At 42.9% G+C, this 19,991-nt stretch overlaps 1 protein-coding gene across 10 annotated transcripts in view; it reads right to left on the bottom strand.

The window, feature by feature from the left end:
• Window positions 1-19,991, bottom strand: part of LOC123515165 (protein similar-like) — a 352,568-nt gene that overhangs the window by 120,959 nt on the left and 211,618 nt on the right. The gene's annotated exons all lie outside the window — the stretch shown is intronic.

The raw sequence follows: 19,991 nt of genomic DNA, 5'->3' as shown, positions 1-19,991 counted from the left end.
GTTTACTTGTCTCTATCTTTCTTTCCTTCAATTTTCTCCTTCATTCATCTTTCCTAGCGCGCTTCATTCAGTCTTTCCTCTTCTTCCTCCAATTATTTCCTTCTTTCATTCCTCACCCTTTATTTATTTTTTTCCGTTTCTTTCTTCTCTTACCTCTCTTTGATCCTTTCTCCTCCCTCTTCCTGTCCTCTTAAGTCTTGTTTTTTCTCCTATTTTTTTTTTTTTTGTCTCCAACCTCTTTGTTCTTTTTTTTTTTCGTCTTAACCTCCAATTCTTCCAATTCTCCCCTTTTTTTTTTCACCTTTATCTCTTCCTTCAGTTTTTATCGTGAGTGTTCCTCCTCCTCCTCCTCCTCCTCCTCCTCCTCCTCCTCCTCCTCCTCCTCGTCCCTCCGTCCCTCCGTCCATCCGTCCCTCCCTCCTCCTCCTCTTCCTCTCCTCTTCCTCCTCAATCAAGCACTGACTCGACACTCCCTCGCTTACTCCAGCCTCTGACGTCATATACGCGATGTTAGCTGACACTTCTCTGATGCACGACCCGCTTCCTTCTTCTTTTCTTCTTCCTCCTCTTCCTCCACATCCATCTTCTCTACTCTTCGCTCATGCATTCACTTCCCTTCCCTCCTTACTTCCTTCCTTTTTTTCTTCAGTTCCTCACTTTGCTTTCAGTGTTTGTTTTTATTTTTTTATTTATTTTTTACATTCCTCGTATTTAGTTTCGCTTCTAAATCTTTTTCTTTGTTTTTCTTACATTGCTCTTATCAATTTTCGTTTCTAAAGCACTTCACCTGACAAAGTGCTTTATCTATTTATCTTTTTATTTTTTTAGCTTATTTTTCTTAGCGCAATCTTTTAGTACATGTTCATTGTCTTGCTCCTCATCACAGCTTTAAAAAAACGATCTCTCTCTCTCTCTCTCTCTCTCTCTCTCTCTCTCTCTCTCTCTCTCTCTCTCTCTCTGCATTTGCTTTTGCTTCCTGTTCCCCCAAAGGATCAATGACACCGCCTCGCGTGTGTGTGTGTGTGTGTGTGTGTGTGTGTGTGTGTGTGTGTGTGTGTGTGTGTGTGTGTGTGTGTGTGTGTGTGTTTTATGAGTTCATGTGCATAGATTTATTTAGCCTGAGTTGAGTAGAATGGCACTGCATGTGTGTATACGTAAACATTCTCGTATCTGTGATTTATTATTTGTTGCTATCACTTTAATCTCTCTCTCTCTCTCTCTCTCTCTCTCTCTCTCTCTCTCTCTCTCGCTCCATCTCCATCTGTGTGTGTGTGTGTGTGTGTGTGTGTGTGTGTGTGTGTGTGTGTGTGTGTGTGTGTGTGTGTGTGTGTGTGTGTGTGCGTGCACGTTTTATGAGCTTGTCAGAAGTGTCGCCTAAAATATGTTTTGTTCGCATCTCTCTCTCTCTCTCTCTCTCTCTCTCTCTCTCTCTCTCTCTCTCTCTCTCTCTCTCTCTCTCTCTCTCTCTCTCTCACCAAGGTTGGTAACGAAGGGAGCGGAAGCAATTTCGGTCTGACCTCACCACTTGACCGCCGCGTGCTGAGACATGAATGTACCTCCTCTTCCTCCTCCACCTCCTCCTCTTCTTGTACCTCCAGTCTTTCCTCCATCCGTTGCTTGCTTCTCTCCCTCACTACCTCAATATAAATTTCACCTCTCCCTTATTTTCAATCCTACTTTCTTCCCTACCTCACTACCCCAACCTAAAGCTTCTTCCCTCCCTTACCTTACCAGAATCTCTCCCTTATCTCCTCTCTTATCCATTACCCTTTTCCTTTCCTTTATCTTCGTCATTGTTTCTTCCATCTCTTCTTCATCCTACCGACACTCGCCTTTAGCAACCTTCACCTAGACTCAGAGTGGGTTGCATATCTCTCTCTCTCTCTCTCTCTCTCTCTCTCTCTCTCTCTCTCTGATAGTGATAGATGAGATAATTAAAGGGAGACGTTGATTCCTTCTGTCTGTATCAATCTGGCTTTTCCTTCCAATCCGAGTTTCCCAATCTCTCTCTCTCTCTCTCTCTCTCTCTCTCTCTCTCTCTCTCTCTCTCTCTCTCTCTCTCTCGCACGAATAAAAAAACCATAATATTTCTCGAGAGTAAAAATGTAATATTCCCCATTCAGCTGTTTTCTTCCCCTCCTCCTCCTCCTCCTCCTCCTCCTCCTTCGTTCTTTTCCTCCTACGCTTTCATTTTTCTCTCCACCTTTTCACATGCTTAAAGGTACTGGTTCATTGTTTTCTCCTCCTCCTCCTCCTCCTCCTCCTCCTCCTCCTCCTCCTCCTCCTCCTCCTCCTCCTCCTCCTCTTCTTCTTCCTTCGTGACCTCTCCCCTTTCTCCCTCCACTTTAAAGTGCAATATTTTTTTTATTTCCTTACACAGATATGACCTCACAGACCTGACTCTCAAGTGATCTGACCCTTACCTTCCCTGGAATCCCTATACAGACCTGACTGGCTGGAATCTCTCGTGACCTGGATCTTGGGAATGACTGGAATCTATTGTGACCTGGCTTTTGAGAATGTCTGGAATAAATTACCTGACTTCGTGTGTCTGGAATCTAATTACAGTGGCCTGACCTGGGAATGGTTGGAATATATGGTGATGTAACTCTTAGGAATGCTTGAAATCTGTGACCTGGCTATCGGGAATGTCTGGAATCTATTTACAGTGACCTGACTCTCTGCCTGAATGCTTGGAATATATGGTTATCTAACTCTAAGGAATGCTTGGAATCTGTGACCTGGCTATCGGGAATGTCTGGAATCTACTGTGACTATCGGGAAGGTGTAAAATTTGTGGCTTTCGTGTACTTGGAATCCTGTGATCTGAATTTTGGGAATGCCTGGAATCTATAGTGACCTGCCTATTGGGAATGGCTGGAATTTGTGACCTGACTTCGTGTTCCTGGAATTTATAGGGACGTGAGTTTTGCGTGACTGGAATATTCCCGCGTCCTCGCAATCTTAACCTGCCCAACCGACAACACCCGGTCACTTGTGACCTTTCCTCTTTGTTACTGCCCCTCCACTCTCCCTTTATTATTTTCTTCGTACCCAAATGATTTTCGCTTCTTAATTCCTTGCTCTCTCTCTCTCTCTCTCTCTCTATATATATATATATATATATATATATATATATATATATATATATATATATATATATATATATATATATATATATATATATATATATATATATATATATATATATATATATATATATATATATATATATATATATATATATATATATATATATATATATATATATATATATATATATATATATATATATATATATATATATATATATATATATATATATATATATATATATATATATATATATATATATATATATATATATATATATATATATATATATATATATATATATATATATATATATATATATATATATATATATATATATATATATATATATATATATATATATATATATATATATATATATATATATATATATATATATATATATATATATATATATATATATATATATAAATAAATAAATATATATATATATATATATATATATATATATATATATATATATATATATATATATATATATAAATAAATAAATAAATAAATATATATATATATATATATATATATATATATATATATATATATATATATATATATATATATATATATATATATAATTTATCTGCATTTATTTTTATATAAACGTATTTCTCTTTACTTCCTCAGAGAGAGAGAGAGAGAGAGAGAGAGAGAGAGAGAGAGAGAGAGAGAGAGAGAGAGAGAGAGAGAGAGAGAGAGAGAGAGAGAGAGAGAGAGAGAGAGAAAGAAAGTTTACCAATACTATTTGCAAAAAGCAACACAAAGAAGCGAAGTAAGTAACACACAGGCCACTACCACACACACACACACACACACACACACACACACACACACACACACACACACACACCACCACAACATTACCACCGCAACACCACCGGCGATGCCACCACCACCACCGCACCACTACTCCATTAAGGATCAAAGCGACTTAAACTTTTCCTAACCTAATCTCATTCTTTCCTTCTTTTCCGGGTCAAATACGGTCAGGAGTAAAAAAATACAGAAAGATGGATACGAGAGAATCGAATCCAAACTTCCTCCTTCTTCTTCTGCCTTCACACAGAGAGGTAAAAAACAAGATCTGAAACTACTCGAGGTTATACGGAAAACTATTGGAAGTGGAGGATAAACTTTAGACGAGTGTTTACTTATTTCACACCATTGCTGCTACACCCTGGGCGTCTTCTGAAACCACTTGGGATCATCAGAAGCATTGGGAGAGGAGGATGAATTTGATAAACTTGCATCTTGAATATTCAAGTTACTGGATCACATTCTTAATCTTCCCTTCGTCTTGAGTAATACATTTAACAGGATACAGTAAAAATAAATTATGCATTTCAAGTCTGTGAGGTTCTGGTGATACCCTGATTAGGATTTCGCATCTTCAATGAAATAATACCGTGTACGAGAACCTCACCAATCATTTGTGTGGCCCTTGGAAATACTCCTCACGAGAATACAATGCTTTTAGAGATAAAAAACTTAATGTATGGATTTCAAGGAGCTGGCTAACAGTCAATTACGTGGCGAGTTTTATAATATATTCACTTCAGCTGGACGATGCTGGACAGAAAGGACATAATGTTTGATATGGGGGAGGTATCACGTGATAAGAAAGTTGCACACATGTATGGGACAAATACTGACAATATAAGAAACTTCTTTGAGCAAAAATAAAAATATACATATGAAGTGTTCTTTTTCCTTTTATGTTAGAACTGACTTTTAGTATTACACTCGTATTAAGAATCTGCACAGCGATAATTTGGCTAAGCTTGAGAGGCAATAACTGTTAAGGACTGCCAACAGGGGGAAGGATTTAGTGGTAAGTAAAGCGCAGGACTACGTGACTTTCCGTGACGCGGAACAACCGAAAATGCGGTAGGACACGTGTACAGGTGTCGATGCCCTGGAGGAGATAAAGGTTAGGCGGATTTCTGAGAAAACCATTAGTATTTCCTTAAATCACACTAACGAGGGGCCCAATCGTCGCCCCAGCACTCTATCTGGGCCTTAATCTAAATTAAACTTTGCCTCACTCTTCCTAGCCAACTTCCCTTTCAGAATTACTCTCGCATTAATAATTTAAATGGCCTCCTTTCCCTCCTTGCTCCTAATCATTTACATATTGCCTCTAACTCCAGGTTTTATGTAAAGATAACGTGCAACCGTGTGTGAAATCCCACTTCTGGCGCTGGTGTCACTTACGTATATAGGACAAGAGTTTGAAACTTATAATCGAAGTGATGGTGATAGTGGTGGCTGTGTAAGTCATGGTGGTAACAATACTACTACTACTACTACTACTACTACTACTACTACTACTACTAGTAGTAGTAGTAGTAGTAGTAGTATCCCTAATATTGTAATTATTATTGAGAATAATAATAATAATAATAATAATAATAATAATAATAATAATAATAATAACAACAACAACAACAATAATAGTAATAATAATAATAATATTAATAATAATAATAATAATAATAATAATAAAAACACTACACACTTTCCACCTGATGCCAGCATAAGACATCACATACGTAAAATAATACAAAACATACTAAGAATGATAATCCTCTTAGAGGCAGGTGCCCTTTGAAATGCAATCTGACGCTCCCTAGCCAGCCAGCCAGTCAGCCGCCCGCCTCACCCTGCCCTTCCCTCCATCCTCCACCTTCCCCACCCTCACAACCCTCGCCGGCCAGCCAGCCAGACAACCAAGACCACTCCCTCCCTCTACAGATCCCTGCCATCCTTGCCTCCCCTCAGGCGGCGTGGTGGAGAATCAATGCTTAAAATGTTCGGTGCATTAAGCAGTGTTCAATCAGCGAGTGGACCAAACACGCAAACAGAAGCGCGCTGTGTTTTAATATTTAGGAGAGTTAAAAGGTAAACTGTATTGAACAAGCACTTTTATTTTTTTTTCTCTCCTTGCTTAGGAAAAAAATAGAAATCTAATTATGCAAACTATTTTCATCTGGATTTTCCGTGTTTAGAAGGGAGAAATTTCGATGTTTTTAGGGGCTTGGGGGAAAGGGCTCTCTAGGGTCGCTTATATTTTTTTTAAACAAACCTTACTCTTATTCATTCAGAAATCTATTCTTTTCAATATTGTCGTTTCACGTGTGTGGTTGTTTGAGTCCTTCAGTAAGGGCGTGGCTGATAGTGTCTGCCTACCTCCTTCCCTCCCTGCCTACCAGCCTGCCTCTCCTTGCCTCCACACGCACGCACCTCCCAGCACTTCATCTTTCATTGGCGTGCTGCAGCCAATACTGTATCAACGTGACGCGACGCCCACTTCGTGCTACTGCTGCTGCTGCTGCTGCTACGGTGATGATGGTGATGATATTAATAAAAACAGCAACAACAGCAACAACAAAATCAACAACAACAACAATAATAATAATAATAATAATAATAGTAATAATAATAAATGAAATGGTAATATAATAATAATAATAATAATAATAATAATAATAATAATAATAATAAATAAAATGGTATAATAATAAAAAAAATAATAATAATAATAATAATAATAATAATAATAACAATAATAACAACAGTAAAACAACAACACATGATAATAAAAAAATAGTTATGGCTGTGTTTTGGTGAGGTCAGGGAAGAAGGAAGGAAAGACGAGCCTCCTAACCCTTTCCCTCTCCCTCTCCCTCTCTCTCACCCCTGCCTTCCCTCTCTCTCCACCCTCCCCTTCTCCCCTTCAACAGCCCACGAGAGGGAGAGCAGTGTTGTGTTAAAGACCATAGCAGTCAGTGTTGAGGCAGCCACGGGAACACTGCACTCTATATTTACTCGCTACAGTAATGTCAGAGGGGCATTTAAACACAGCCTACAGTAACACTCCACGACGTCCCTCTCCTTAGGCGGCCCCCATGGCAGTTGACCTTAATACAGAGGCAGAGAATACACAAAGACATACACATAGATAGATAGATAGGTAGATAAATTGACAGATTAGATGGATATGTATTTTGCTGGCCATAACATACAGGGCATTGTATAATTCGAATAAGTAGCATGGGCCAGCCAATCGTTCTTACATTAAACACTAAAATATGAGAAATATAAAGCACACACACACACACACACACACACACACACACACACACACACACACACACACACAAGCTCCACTACAACCCCCTGGTGCGTGTGTTATTCCGTGCAGTATCCTGAAATCTGCTGGGATAACTGGGCATCCAACAATTCATTCTATAACTAAGAGAAGACTGGGACTGTTCTGGTTAATAGTTGAGCAACACCACTCTCTCCCCTATCCTTCTTACTGTTCTCCCTTCATCTCACATCCTCTAATCTGTTAAGAATCAGTCGATCGCTGGGATTTGTAAGATAGTCGGAAGATCGGCGGGGCTTTAGACTAACGACCATCTACTGAAACACTCATGGTCGCACCTCCAGCAGTTTTAAAAGGCTCTAGTCGAAGTTACACCAGTTTTTACGAGTGTTTTTAGGGTTAGAGACGCATATTAACAAGATTTATGCATCATTGACAAGGATAACACTCTTGAGAATCTGGCTAGTCATCCCTGTGCGCTTGAAAAGTAGTCTTGGTGAAAGAGCACAATGCTTCACTATACGTGCCTAAAACACTAGACGATGCAAATGGGACGCAATGTAGGAGAGAGACAGTACAAGACATACAACTAACTTCTGATCGCCAGTGCAACTTTATCGTCTCATACTAAACAATTTCACCGCCGAGATCATTTGTAACCTTTTATATACTTTTATACAACGGCCTCTTAAATTGTTCCGTAACTTAAAGAGGAAAATTCATATCTTCTCTACTTCTGTGACTAAAGTGATATTTTTTTTAGATACTTTTATAATGGTCTCTTAAATTGTTGTGTAACTTTGAGAAGGGGAAAATTAATCTCGTCTCCTTCTGTAACTATGGTGATAATTTTCCTTCTGACTGAAGATCGCGCTAAAAGGAAATAGATCAGAAGGTTCCGGCGACACATCACGGTGGCAGTCTGCGTTACGTGACAAGGGCGTGATGAAAGGCGAGGCACTGGAGACTTAAGGGGGTTCACTGATTGTTTCACTGACTAACTAATTTAAAACAACGCAACAACGAGGTCATGCGGAGAGAGAGAGAGAGAGAGAGAGAGAGAGAGAGAGAGAGAGAGAGAGAGAGAGAGAGAGAGAGAGAGAGAGAGAGAGAGAGAGAGAGAGAGAGAGAGACGAATATTTAATGGCCTCGTGACTCCTATTATTCAAACACCTTTTCCTTCCGGTTATTTTTATTTTCTCAACTTTACGCTTTTTATTCTCGACAGAAAAAAAAAGCGAATATTTACGTGTGTGTGTGTGTGTGTGTGTGTGTGTGTGTGTGTGTGTGTGTGTGTGTGTGTGTGTGTGTGTGTGTGTGTGTGTGTGTGTGTGTGTGTGTGTCAGAGAGCGCAAATTGACGGTGAACAGTGTTGCTCAATGTCCAGGCCTCCTCAGGTAATGGTTAATGGAGAAAAGGATTCCTAACTCCTCCTTTCCTCCACTCCTTTCACTAATTTCTCCTTTCCTCCACTCCTAATCCTTCACCTCCCCTCTTTCCACTTTTTCCCTCCCTCCCTCCACTAACTACTACTCTTTCTCCATTCGCCCCACTAGCTAATTCTTTCCTTTCCTCCTTCCATTAACTTTACTCTTTTTTCCTCTTCTCCTTCCACTACCTACTACTGCTTCACTTCTCTCCACTAACTCCTGATTTTCCTACACTCTATCCACTTACTACTAATCCTCTCCATTACCTCCACTAACTCCTCTCTTTTCTTCCCTTCCTTCCACCAAACTATTCCTCTTCTCCACTCCCTCCACTATGTACTAATCCTTCCCTCCCCTTTCTCCACTACCTTCCCCTTCCCTCACTCCTGTAATTCTACCTCCTTCCCTCCAGTGTCTCCAATAATGGCATGATGGTGGTGGTGGTGTCGCAGGCTCTCCACCGTGTACCAGCCACTCATGATTCAGCTCAGTGCAGGAGAAGCTAAGCGAAGTTGTAAATACTGAGGACAATACATCTATTCCCACTTCGTCTTAACATCACCGTTTCGTCCACCGCGAGGCTCTTCCTGACTCATTAATGTACGGTAGGAGCTTCTGTGTACAAGTCTCGCTGCCTTGTTGTTATTGTTTATTGTGTTTCCTTTAGGTTTGTGTGAATGGTGATGAAGTAACTTATCTTAACTTAACCAGACCTAACCTAATCTAACAAGCCACGACCTGATCTACCCTAAGCTAGACTGAATTGATGCAGCCTATCTTAACCTAACCTAACTTAACTGCAATAAAACTAACTTAATATAAAGTAAGACAAATTAATCCTAACAAGACCTCACCTCACACCATAAGATCTAACCAAAAGCACAGTGACTTACACACAAACACACACACACACACACACACACACACACACACACACACACACACACACACACACACACACACACACACACACACACACGACCTCGGAGGGCGGCTAGACGGCAAAAGCAGTGTATATAAGGAAAGGAAGCGAGGGGAGAATTTTTCATCTACGTGGATAATGACAAGAGACGGACGGGACGCGCAGAGATATGAACAACACTTATCCTTCTTTCTTTTAACTACACCCAGACTCAGGCCAACTCTAATCCCTCTCCCTCTCCCTCTCTCTTAGGACAGCGGGTTCTGTTTGAGTGAGTTTAGTCTAAGTTGATCGGATGAATCCATCGTGTAAGAGGGTTTAGGCGAGTCTGCTTTCAGGTAGGGAGGGAAACTGGATTTGGGAGAGTGATGGGAAGTGAATGTGGAAGGTACGGGAGGAAAAGGATGAGAAGGAGGCATAGAGGACGAGGATAAGTGGAGACGTGAGAGGGGGAGGGATAAAAGAGATACTCGTAGGGAACGGGAAAAATAAGGAAGAAGTGAAAATACGGATCGAGAGAGAGAGAGAGAGAGAGAGAGAGAGAGAGAGAGAGAGAGAGAGAGAGAGAGAGAGAGAGAGAGAGAGAGAGAGAGAGAGAGAGAGAGAGAATGCTCGAAGGTAAAATATCAGCTTGAGTAATTCCGGGTCAGTTGATGTTACAAGTTTTGAGAGAACTCAGGTTTGGTGAGATGGTGGCGCCTGGGCAACGGAAGCAGTCTGTTCACATGTCCTGGATAATATAAAAATGGAGGAGGAGGAGGAGGAGGAGGAGGAGGAGGAGGAGGAGGAGGAGGAGGAGGAGGAGGAGGAGGAGGAGGAGGAGGAGGAGGAGAAGGAGAAGGAGAAGGAGAAGGAGAAGGAAGAAGAAGAAGAAGAAAGGGATAAAGTTGCAGCGTTTCATCTCCAGTTTAATGTCAAATTGTACACTGAGTTACGTCCTCACAACAACGCGGTCATATTGAGCCTGTAACGATTGATGAGACAACAGGGATAAGAGTTATGGTAAGCAAAGCACTACTACCTCTTCTACCCCAAAAGACAACTGCGAGCCGGCTGTCCTCATGTGGTTTCGGTGATTTCGGTGCTTCATCTATAGACCGTTCAACAGGCCTAGGTGGAAGTGACTGGTTTTTCAAGGACGTGTTCATGATTCCGAAGGTATTCTATATTTCCATCTACCTATGACGTGAACCCATTTAACCCTTTCAATACCATGACGCCTTTCCATATTCATTCTGCATACTATTTGGTGATTTTCTACAGCTTCAGAAACTTATGTAGGTGATTAAAATAGTGAATACTGTGGACATTAATCTTCTGACCTCCATAGACTCTTCTTAATGTCAATAAAATGGTCTAATCGCACACTAATCTCAAGGTGAAAATGTCCAAGTATTGAAGGGGGTTAAGAGGGAGATTTTAAGACACTTATTATTGGCTAACTTTCTTTACCCTTTTTCGGTGACTGGCATCTCAGTTGGTCTTTTTTTTTTATTTGTTTCAGTGCTTTTTTTGTCCACGGTTGCCTTTTCTCTTCTATATAAAAAAAAAAAATAAATAAAAAAAAACTCAAGAACGACGCGTGCTTTGGGGTCCGAGGGGTCTGGAAGCGCACGGGTTCGAATCCTGTCCACGGTCCGAGTGTAGGTTGGGCTTCCTCACTCGGGGCAACGGTTTCCTAGCGGGTGGGCTTTGAGATAGGAGGTACCCCAAAAACTATCCCCTTTACCCCATTCATTCCCGTGAAAAAGCCCATAAAGCATAAATAATAAAAAAAAGGGGAAAAAAGATCAATTGCAACCTGTCTTATCACCTTGGTGGCATTTTGAGAGAGACCAGTCTTTCATGGTACAAAAAAAAAAAAAAAAAAAAAAAACGCAGCTAGGATCGACCGTGTAATCTTTAATCCACAAGCAAACCAGTCCACCAGCGAGCCATCAACCCATCCCTCACGTTTAATGGATGGCCTAGCTGAGGTGGAGTGGTGAAGAGAAGTGGGGCGGTGGGGGAGCCGGATACAGGTAAATCAGGTTAATGATGCAACAGGTATGGTAGAGTATCAAGTGGATATTAATGGTTCACCTTTATGACCGATACCCTACGAGACTTTTTTTTTTTTTTTCATTTGTTTCCCTTCATGTCTCACCCTTCCTCTCTCCTCTCACTCCACTCACTTGCCCCCTCCATATCTGTCTTCCTTAAAAAAACCCTCTCTTCTCTCTTCTCCCTTCCTGCCTACCTTTCGCTTTCTTCTTTATCTCCCTCTCCTCCCTTACTCCTTCCCTTACTTTACCAAAAATTCTCTTCGTTCTCTCGCTCTATAACCTTGCTACATTTCTCTACCTTCACCTTATCAAACACTCCTTACCTTACACCTCTGCTTCCCCACACACTCGCCGCCCTTCCTTACCACACTCCGGTACCTCTCCTTCTCCACTCCCCTCTCTTATTACGTATTTCCTGTTCCTTTCCTCTCCTCCCTACCGCACAAAATACGTATACTAGGGGACAGATGAAAGGCACGTGTATTTTTCTTATCTCTTGTTCATGTATGTATTTGAAGTCTCATGAATTCAGAAAGGCCAGCAATTCAATGTTTTCTCTTAATTTCGTGATTTCTTTATAATAATGTTTTTTTTTTTTTTATGATCGAGGTATGTGATGAAAGGTTGTGAATAATGACGTAATGTTTCAGTATTTCATGTCACAAGCAGAGGAAAATTCTTGTTCTAACTTTTCAATGTTTTCTTTTAATTTCGTGATTTCTTTATGATAACGTAAGTTTTTTTTTTTATGATCGAGGTATGTGATGAAAGGTTGTGAATAATAATGTAATGTTCCAGTATTTCATGTCACAAACAGAGGAAAATTCTTGTTCTAACTGCAACAAAACTCGGTCCGTCAGGCTTGCGCGGATATATAAAGGAGAGCATTTGTCCGGGTAAACCTGAAACCTTCCTGGTCATTCACCTCTGTGTGCTCTCTCTCTTGCGACGACAGGTAAAAATATTCCCCTCCAAATACGGATGCATCCATGAAAAGAGGAAATAGAGAACGACAACAACAACAACATAGAAAAATAAAATCGTAAAATCGTACAGCGGTTACACATTTTCTATTTAAAAAAAACTCAAAGATAAGAAAAAACATAACAAAATAACAAAAATGAATTACAGTAAAATAAACCATATGGCAAATTCGATAAACAATTACAGATGAACAACATAAATAATGGAATAAAATCAAAACGAGTCCAGACCGCACTTGTTTTTCACTTTTACTTTAACAACTACCCTGCTTGACTCCTTGCTTCCACCATGTCCTTTCCTCCCTTCCCCTTCTTCCCCTCCACTCGCTCCAGACTTAACCCAATCGTTGGTAACAAGGTTTACAAGAACTGGGTGGTGGAGGAGGAGGAGGAGGAGGAGGAGAATAGGGGTAAGGGAGGGAAAGAGTGAAGAGACACGAGAGGGAGGGAAGAAAACTGAGGTCAGGAAAGAATGAGGGGAAAGGCAGAGAGGGGAAGCATGGGGAAGCAGGAAGCTTATGGGGCAGAGGGGAAACTTAATAGAGAAGAGAATTGCTGACATGATCACAGCAAGATTTTAAGGTTAGCAAGAGGAGGAGGAGGAGGAGGAGGAGGAGGAGGAGGAGGAGGAGGAGGAGGAGGAGAAGGAGGAGGAGGAGGAGGAGGGATCCGAAAACAGCTTTTTTATGGCAGATTTTCCTGAAATGACGTTGGTGTTACGCTGAGGAAAATGAAATATGAGAGAGAGAGAGAGAGAGAGAGAGAGAGAGAGAGAGAGAGAGAGAGAGAGAGAGAGAGAGAGAGTCAATCGGGTTTGAGGTCAGTGCCTTTATGTTAGTTTATGCGTGGGCGCTCTCTCTCTCTCTCTCTCTCTCTCTCTCTCTCTCTCTCTTTGTCTACGTTGCATTTCTTCTCCTCTATGCAACATTTCACTTTGTCTCTTATCTTTATGTTCTTTATTTACTCCATTTCCTCCTCCTCCTCCTCCTCCTCCTCCTCCTCCTCCTCCTCCTCCTCCTCCTCCTCCTCCTCCTCCTCCTCCTCCTGCTCCTTCTCTTATCCTCCTTTTTCTCCTATTCCCGTCTTTATCACCGCCGCTCCTTCCTTCTTACGTCACACTTCTATCTTCGCTTCAAAACCGTCTTACTTCCTTCCAGCGAATCCCAGCTAACTTTTCTTGTTGTTTTACCGACTCAAACCTCTCTATTCCTCCTTATCCATCCCCCCCTATCCCAATCATCATCCTCTCTCACTCTCACACACACACACACACACACACACACACACACACACACAGACAAGCCTACTACCATCACTGTCCCGAAACAAGACTCATTGATTTGTCCCGTTGCTCTTGTTGCCATTGTAGTAGTAGTAGTAGTAGTAGTAGTAGTAGTAGTAGTAGTAGTAGTAGTAGTAGTAGTAGTAGTAGTAGTAGTAGTAGTAGCTGTAGTAGTTAAGGGAAGTGGTGGTGGTGGCAACACTGATATTATGAACAGTTTAAAAAGTAGGAAAGCGTGAAGGGAAAGAAGAAGGGGAAGGATGGGCGAGGGTAACTGATGGGGAAAATATAGGACCAGTATATTGTTTTGGAGAGAGAGAGAGAGAGAGAGAGAGAGAGAGAGAGAGAGAGAGAGAGAGAGAGAGAGAGAGAGAGAGAGAGAGAGAGAGAGAGAGAGAGAGAGAGAGATGGACGGAGGGGCGTGTGGTGAAATCAGGTCGAGGATTACGGCTGAGAATAGCGCCACATTATGAAGGAAGGGAGAAGAGAGAGAGAGAGAGAGAGAGAGAGAGAGAGAGAGAGAGAGAGAGAGAGAGAGAGAGAGAGAGAGTACCAAAACACACATACATCTAGAGGGGAGAGTCGTTACCCTACACATCCTTGCCTCCGCCCGGCCTCCAACACCAAGCCTACTCCTATCTCTCCGAGCCTCCCAAGACGCCCATTCCTTTTCCATATCTCCTCCTCCTCCTCCTCCTCCTCCTCCTCCTCCTCCTCCTCCTCCTCCTTCTCCCTTTCCTCATCAGCTATATCCCCACATATATCCTTCTTTCTTACCACCTCGCACTCTTCTCTCTCCCTCTCTCTTTCTCTTGCTAACCCCCGTCGCTGGTGTTCTCCCCAACCTCCTCTTCCTCCTCCGCGTTACTAGGTCATAAAGAGGCATTTCAGCTCCTCCGTCTCAGGGTGGCGCGGAACAAACAGAGGAGTGGCGAGGCTTCCTAGGACAAAGAAAGCAACAAACGGTCTCGTCTTAGCCGTCTCTCTCTCTCTCTCTCTCTCTCTCTCTCTCTATGGTTCGTCCTCTCCTCCTCCTTCCCTACTTCATCCTATGTTTCTGATTTCAGCCTCATCCTACACGCTTCCCACCACTTCCCCTCCTAACTCAGCACCTTCTCCACCGCCCTTCCCAGCCCCCTTCGCCTTCCTCCCGCCTTACGTACACTCAGTCTTCCCGCGTCGCTCCTCGTCTTGTCGTGGCCTACTTCACGCGTCCGTCACTACTGACCTACTAAGACTACACTAATTTCCCTTGGGGCATCCTACAGATCTTATCCCCTCTTTCACCAGCTACTCCACCCGCCTATCTCTCTCCTCTCTCTCTCTCTCTCTCTCTCTCTCTCTCTCTCTCTCTCTCTGTGCCTGTTCGTCTGCTCGCCCCGCTGTCCGCTCGCCCAACTACCGACGCTGCCGCCCATCCACCGCCCGCATCCCGCCCAGCAGCTGCGCACATGGGACGGATAACGGGCGGCGCTGTGACCTTTGATCTCTCTCTCTCTCTCTCTCTCTCTCTCTCTCTCTCTCTAAACGGGCGGCCATGTATCCTGCAACGTCGCATTCCCTTGTAGGATATTGTGTAGTAGTGGTAGTGGTTGTGGTGGCGGCGGTGGTGGATATTACATAACTCCATACCACCTCTACATCAGCATTACTATTACCTACTACTACCACCAGTACCATCAACACCATTACTGCCAGTTACTGTTGCTACAATGTGATAAGTCTACGGATCCAGCACGCACCGTTTCACTTACTGCCGTGGTGCTCTCTATTTCCCTTTGCATTTTCTACGTTTCTCTTGTTCTTGTTTTTCCTTTTCGTTGTTCTCATCCCTTCATTCGCCTTCATTTTCTATCTTCAGCAATGCAATATTTGTCTTTCTTTCTTATCCTTTCTCTGTTTTCATTTCTTTATTTAATTATCTATTTTTGTAATTTTTTTCCTAAGGTTTAGTGTTGTATTCTTGCTTAACCATTGTTGCTTTTTCTTATCATAACTGCTTACTTATTCTTTTTCTTGGCTGCATCTTTTCCTTCTACTTATTCAATTTTCACTTTTCTTTCTTTTATCTTTCATTTGCGTACCCAAAATTTTTTTCCTTCTCTACTTACTCCAATCTTATTTTCCTATATTCCTTTATCTATCATTTTCTTTCTCCTTTTCTGACATTTACTTCTTCTTTCTAGCTTTTTTTTTCGTCTAACTTTACCATTAATTCCTCTCCCTTTTCCACCCATATTTATCTCTTTGTCTCATGTTTCCCTTTCTACTTTTCTGAGCTTCACTCCCCCTTTCTTGCATTTTCTTACCTAACCCTTACTTCTTCCCCCTCTACCAATGATTCCTTATCCTCTTCTCCCTCTCTCCCTCACACACTAACCCTTCCTTCCTCAACAGACTCGTGGCAGCCAAGGTCAGGAGGTAATCTATATGACAAACAGTGATAACAATGTCGAGGCTAAAAAGTGAACCAGAAGCAGAGCGAAGGTGAAGTATATGTATAATTGCACACACACACACACACACACACACACACACACACACACACACACACACACACACACACACACACACACACACACACTCTCTCTCTCTCTCTCTCTCTCTCCAGAGCGTCCCGCTGTCACCTCGAAGTCACTCACATCGGATAAAACCAATAATTAGAGAGAGAGAGAGAGAGAGAGAGAGAGAGAGAGAGAGAGAGAGAGAGAGAGAGAGAGAGAGAGAGAGAGAGAGAGAGAGACAGGAGGGGTGATATCAAGAGTTAAGAGATAACACACTGGTTTTATTTCCTATTCTCCCATTTTACCACTCACGCCAACCTCTCTTTTTACAGTAACTTCTACGTCACCATCATTCTCTCTCTCTCTCTCTCTCTCTCTCTCTCTCTCTCTCTCTCTCTCTCTCTCGCTCGCTCTCTCTCTCTCTTCCCACAGCCTTGCCTTGTAGAACATCATAGCCTCGCTCCAATCCCAAGGCCGAGGTGACGTATATATGTATATATAAGAGTTTGTTTACCCGGAGGAACTGGCTGGGAGTGTGACAGACGAGAGTTGCTCCAGTGTTCGCTTGGCAGGTCCTGTCAGCGAGCACACAAGGCAGCCGCTGCCACACTGCTGTTCAGTCACGAGTGTTGTCAATCGGACACTGTAGACACTAACCAACAATGAGTTTCTAAGCCACCGTCACGCACTACGGACGGATATCAACTGCGTGTGTGATGCTGGTAGTGGTTCAGCGGACGCCAGAGATAAGTGACGAGTTTGGTATGGTGACAGGTTTGGTGCGCGGAGTTTAGTAGTAATAGTAGTAGTAGTAGTAGTAGTAGTAGTAGTAGTAGTAGTAGTAGTAGCGGGATAGGTCTCTGTAATGGCTAAACCCGATGAATTTGAAAGCAACGGCACGAAGGAAAGTGTTAAGATATGCCGCCACAGTATAGCCAACTAATGCAAACACCTCACGTTTCCCTCCCTTTCCTCGTTTCGCTTCTCTCCCACGCACAGCCTCACCGAAACACTACGTAAGCACGCTCAAACACCACGTCGCCCTACCGCTCCTTTATCCTTCAGAGACCAGGCTAAGAACTCCGCCACTGATGGGCAGCTGGCGGTGATAGAAAGGTAAACACGTTTCATTAAGCACTCTTTCACCCAGACTGCCGTACACACAGCTGCAGCGCCTCTTCTTGCCTCGCCTTTCATCTCTTGCTGGCTCACCGTGGCACGCTCGCTAGTCACAGGAGCCAGGGGGACAGACGGGGTAAGGGAAGCCAGAGAAGGGTGTCAGGTGACTTTCTCCAACAGTTCTCCCTCATGACCCCGACCGAACACGGAGGCCTTGCACACAGCGAGGATGCAACCTTTCTGAGGCAATATCACCCTTAGCGTCAACTCACTCAGGCTGCCAGATGCTCACTATAATGGAATCTCGCACCGAGATAAACGAGTTCTCCAGCTTAGTTCCTTCCACACGTGGCTAAAGTGACGAAACGGAGCGAATGAAGGTTTTATTTTAAGTCAGTCCTCCGATTTCCTGCGAGATCTCTTCAAACTGTGATCCGGCAGAGAGAGAGAGAGAGAGAGAGAGAGAGAGAGAGAGAGAGAGAGAGAGAGAGAGAGAGAGAGAGAGAGAGAGAGAGAGAGAGAGAGAGAGAGAGAGAGAGAGAGAGAGAGAGAGAGAGAGAGAGAGAGAGAGAGAGAGAGAGAGAGGAAAATGGCAAAATGCAGAGATGAGAGGAATAAGAATAAGAGGAAGAGGATGAAGAGACAACACAGAGTAAACGAGGAGAGAAAATGAAAGAACGAAATACACGGAATAGAACCTTCGTGAGAAAGTATCAGCATTAAGGAAGCAGTCTTTCTTTCCTCTGGTGTAGTTACTGGTTAATATGCTCCAGTCGTTTATAAATTAATAAAAAAAGGTTTAACTTTTCTCATTACTTTACGGCACTTCGTCTTAGCGGCAGCTGCCAGATCGCCTCCTTCCTCCTCGCACTGCTAAAGTACTGCCAATGCTGGGCACGAAATAACTAACATCTTATTTCCAATCTCGCTGAGAGGTAATAAGATAATAACAAGGATGATAAAAAGATTCTCCAGATATTTTCGTGCAGAATGATTTGCCTGAGCTGGTTATTACGATATCAAGTTGTATTTGACCAAAAGGCGAAAAAAAAAAGAAAAAAAAGAGAAAAAAAAAAGCCTTCCTTGTATTATCGAGTTGTGGCAAGACTAACCCGCCAAGTTTTGAAGACAAAAACAATAATCAAGCCTTTTCTTCTGGATCAGTTTACATAACACCCGAGACTCTTAACTCTAATACTAATTTCCAGCGCCTCACTCTTTATAGTCTGAGGCGCACTGCCAATTACCCGGTAAGTTTTTCTCCACTAGGGTCTGGCGAGGCTTTCCGAGAAGTTTTATATTCCTGCTTGGTATTAGCGAAGCGAGTGAGGACGCGGATGGTCGGGCGGGGAATTAGGCGAGGCGGATTAGAGTGATTAGATAAAGTGGTGGACCGGGAAGACTGAGGCAGGAGCGGGTGGTGGTGACGGTGCTATCAGATACAATAAAAGACGCTATATTTACATACCTCCTAGACAGTAATCTATAAGAGACGACACTGGGAGTTCCTTAAGAAAGCGGTAGTACTGTGCTGAGGGGAGCATTAACATGGATTAGGTATAGGAATTATTTTTTGGCTAATGGAAGATGTAGCTCGCGTCTTAGTATAATGAGAGGGCGTGACGTCCTGTCTAGCCCGCCACACTTTAAAGGGGATGTCACCTCTGTATGTGTGTATAGATAGCCCGAGACACGCACCTCGCTCTTCCTGTGTTACGATAAACCTCTACAAGCTACATGGTCTGCACGTGCCGGTTTTGGCTACGCGAGGTAAGGAGGAATGGGGACACGCCAGGAAGTCAGCCATACACATGTGCACACATAATGAAGTACACAAGCACACAGTGTTCACGCAAAAGGACTTACTTAAAGAACAAATAGAAGATCCCAAGCACACATACAGGCAAGCACAAGCACACTAAGAGCCACCGGTGAAGGACACTGCACCACCACGCAGGTGTCTCCTCCACACAGCGCCAAGACACCCCCAGCAGGCCCCACCATTCACATGATGCGCCGCGCCCACCTTACCTCACCTGCTATTTTGGCACACGCACACGCACGCACGCACGCACGCACACACACGAGCACAAAATTATTCACATATACTCAGAGAAAAAAAACAATAGGACCTGGTCTTTACATCACACCTTGTTTACTATAACACGACAATTGCACGTGTAAAATATTCACGACACAATTACGAGAGTGGCGTGAGGGTGCCATAAAGTACGGTATTCTGGTGGCACTTATCTCCCTTACGTCACCTTACCTCCCATCATCGCGCCGAGAACTGCAGTGCCTCTTCCACCGCCTCCTCGCGCGCCGCCTGACCTTCCTTCATTAGCTCCCGCCGAGTGATGGAGCGTAATGGTGGACTAACTCGGAGGCTGACTGGTGGTAATGTGCGAGCCCAGGCAGCGACTCTCAATGGCGCTAATAACAAGGCTAATTAGTCGTCGCACGCATTCCCCTAACTGCTGC

The sequence above is a fragment of the Portunus trituberculatus genome, chromosome 38 (assembly GCF_017591435.1).
Source record: "Portunus trituberculatus isolate SZX2019 chromosome 38, ASM1759143v1, whole genome shotgun sequence".
NCBI classification, from domain to species: Eukaryota; Metazoa; Arthropoda; class Malacostraca; order Decapoda; family Portunidae; genus Portunus; species Portunus trituberculatus.
Note: the sequence above shows the minus strand (reverse complement) of the source record. Positions and strands in the feature narration are given on the sequence as shown.